Below are 3,164 nucleotides of genomic sequence, written 5' to 3'. Positions count from 1 at the left end.
TCTGTCACTTTGAATGAGTACATACAGAGTCGTTTTATGAGCTCTCTGCTGTTTTTGTTGCACCACTCAACACATGCATTTTACTGATTTTCATACAAAACGAACACTTCCTAGTAGATAAATAAGTGACAGATGTATCATTTAATTTATGAGACACATCAAATTTACAGGCTGTGCATGAGAAAGTAACGTTGATGCGACTTATTGGACTCAGTTTACTGTACATATGTATACAGTTATTTCAGAAACATTTCCCACCGCTCAAACTTACCCACTGTCCATCAAACTCTCAAGATTTTCACTTAATAAACAAAGAGGCTCACAAATGAAGATAAGCATTATATACTTATATGAAGCGTGCGTGCTGTGCAATCAGTTGATAAAGCTGTGTATGTGCTACTGTACTCCTTCCTGCACAACCAGTTCTTAATCCTCTTTTGATGGCTCCATTTGTGCAGAAAATGTACCTGGAACAAACTCATGTGAGCCACTGTGGTCTTGATTTTGTGCTTTGTGTTGTGCCATGCACAAGATGTCTGAAAATGAGTGTTACCTACCTCCTCATCTGAATATGTAACTTTTAAATCATTGTCAAGTAATGTAAGAATTTGGCTCCAAGACTCTTTTTGATAGTAGGAGTGGACACCTAATTGTAGGGGTCTCTTTCCTGGTATAGGGGAGTTGCATCATCACAGTAGTTGTCCACATTAGCAATGTGGAAATTCCAAAACTAGAGAAAATGGGAACAGCCTGGCTCGCTTCACCAGGTATGAAGCAATATTTACACTTTCATAATAAGTGCACCCCACTTGTATCTCAGAAGTCACATAAGTGGAACAGCTTACCAGAGAGAAGAGAAATCACCCAAATAGGCTTGTGCTGCCATCCTCCTGAAAACCAGCCTGAAAATGAAGTTTCTGCCCTTGGCGATTGCTGTGATCGATCTTCAGCATCTGCAACCTCCACAGCACTTCTGCACAGGAGACTGAGGTGAGCCCAGACAGGCTAATAGACAAACTCCTGCACACGTCAAAAAGAGAAGTGACAGTATTGGGCCTACTGTAACTGCTGTTGCTGTGTCTTACTGTTTGTGCTCTTACAATTATCTCAATGCAGAGTGGCATGCCAGAGGAGGCTGGTGATGTAGGTCTGCAGAGAGATGAAGTGATGGTTTACAAAGCTGAGGAGAGTGAGTTGGTAAGTCATCCATTCCCTGCATTTTCCCTCAAACTTTTAGTCATGAGATTTATTTTTCTTTTTTTAATTATTAAATTATTGTTTGTTTCTTAAATTATTGTTTACATTATTGTTTTTAATTTAAAATGATTATTTCTGTTTGCTTGTAACAGCCTCGTCTGAGGGCGAAGCGTTCAATGGACTGCCGATTCTGCTGCCAAAATGGAGGATGCGGCGTTTGCTGCTCTTGGTAGTGGTTAAATGCATGAGGAATCTAGAAGATGGTGGATTGGTGGAACTGTACATAAGCCAACATTTCTGCAAAGAAAGGAGTTTTGCACTTTATTTCCCTAAAAGTACAATCACAAACGTCTAAACAAGTTTGGTATCAAAACATGCATCATCCTCCAAATAAATCTGATTAATTTTGAATTTTGCTTGTGTCATTTGTAAGAATCTACAGAATACCCTGTCTCTGAGAACATCAGATTCCGCATAATCTCCCATACGGTGATCTTATCAAAATAACAAACAAAGGGTCCAAGCTGTGGCCTCACTCAGGGCCAGGAAGCAAACTGAGGTGAATAATACCAACCAACCGTGTAATGGGCATGGGGGTAGGCCACTGAGAACCATCCCAGGCAAGGAGGAGATACTGTATAATTATCATACAGAACAACAAAAGGTTGCCAGACCTGTTGGCATTGGAGGCCTAATCCATTTAAATTTAGAGTGTAGGAGGTACTTTCACACAATATCTATGGTGAGAGTTTGAGAAGCTCTTGATCCAGTCTGCACCGTCTGTACCCGGAGTGTGTTTCACATGCTTCGTCAACAGCTTTTTACTGAAATAATGATTGAATGCTGCAATAACCAAAGAAACATCCTTTTTCCTATGAACATAATATATTTGTCTTACACATCAATCTCTTAATGGAGGAATCCGCCGATTTTTCACATAGATCTTCATTTCTTGAGGTCACGAGTACTGTGGGTACGAAAAAACGAAAACAATCGGTTTTACCTAGCTGGAGTTGCTACAGCCACCAGCTACAGTGCTACACTCTGGGGGCATGTACATGGGGGCTCACGAACATGCCCCCAGAGTGAAGTGCTGTAGCTGTGCCACATGTGGGTGGGTATAATACCCGTGGAAGAGGTGACCTCTGAAAGATACAGTAACATATAAAACAGCCTATAGTCGTAGCCTATGACTCATAAATACATACAGTATATGAACTTAAAAGTATTCCTCATAACATGTTTTCACTCCTATCTGAAATCTTTAGGATGCAAAATCACATTATGAGGAAAGGCATTTTGATTCAGCTATGTTTCAAGGCCTGACTATATAGCCTGCTGCTGCATGATCTCTGCATGTGAATGAAGGACTTTCTATAAAGAGCAAAGTTTTGTCATTTCTTCTTCATGACCATGTGGAACTTTTCTTTGTTTTGCACCAGTCTTAACTGACACATTTTTTTGGCCGATGGGGTGGCAAACCCCATCAAGAGTGCCCCTCCATAGATCTTAGAACACCACAGACACACACACAGACACACACACACACACACACACACACACACACACACACAGACACACAGACACACACACACACACAAACTCACACACACACACACACGCACACAAGGTAAAAAAAGCAATCACAGATTAAAACATTCTGGATGATTTCTCTAGTTTGTTCAGTAAACACCACTGGTTTAAAGTGGGAGTCAGAAGGTTTGTGTTATTCTGTGAAAAGTAGATTCTTAAGTTTTATGCAAACATCAGTGAAATATTCTAACCTGATTTTGGACCCCATCAAACACTATTGTGAGAAACCTGTCACTTTGAATAAGTGATATATTTATCATTAAATGTATGAGGGACGCATCAAATAGCCCTACGAACCTTTGGCAAATTTGAGACTGTCTGGACAAGAGGACATTGAAGCCCATTTCCAATGTCCCTGAAACACGGGCACACAA

The 3,164-nt window shown here is 40.5% G+C and overlaps 1 long non-coding RNA gene across 1 annotated transcript; it reads left to right on the top strand.

The window, feature by feature from the left end:
• The first annotated feature begins 942 nt into the window (after positions 1–942).
• On the top strand, positions 943–1,608 carry LOC143112410 (uncharacterized). Its single transcript, XR_012984735.1, has 3 exons — positions 943–990; positions 1,117–1,197; positions 1,350–1,608. It is a non-coding gene; the product is annotated as an uncharacterized LOC143112410 (long non-coding RNA).
• Positions 1,609–3,164: the final 1,556 nt, after the last annotated feature.

Source organism: Alosa pseudoharengus, unplaced genomic scaffold, assembly GCF_046254945.1.
Source record: "Alosa pseudoharengus isolate Yale_2024_CS ecotype anadromous, Long Island Sound unplaced genomic scaffold, YU_APseudo_1.1 YU_APseudo_1.1_scf_8, whole genome shotgun sequence".
Classification (NCBI taxonomy): domain Eukaryota; kingdom Metazoa; phylum Chordata; class Actinopteri; order Clupeiformes; family Clupeidae; genus Alosa; species Alosa pseudoharengus.
This window is presented reverse-complemented; position numbering and strand designations above follow the sequence as displayed.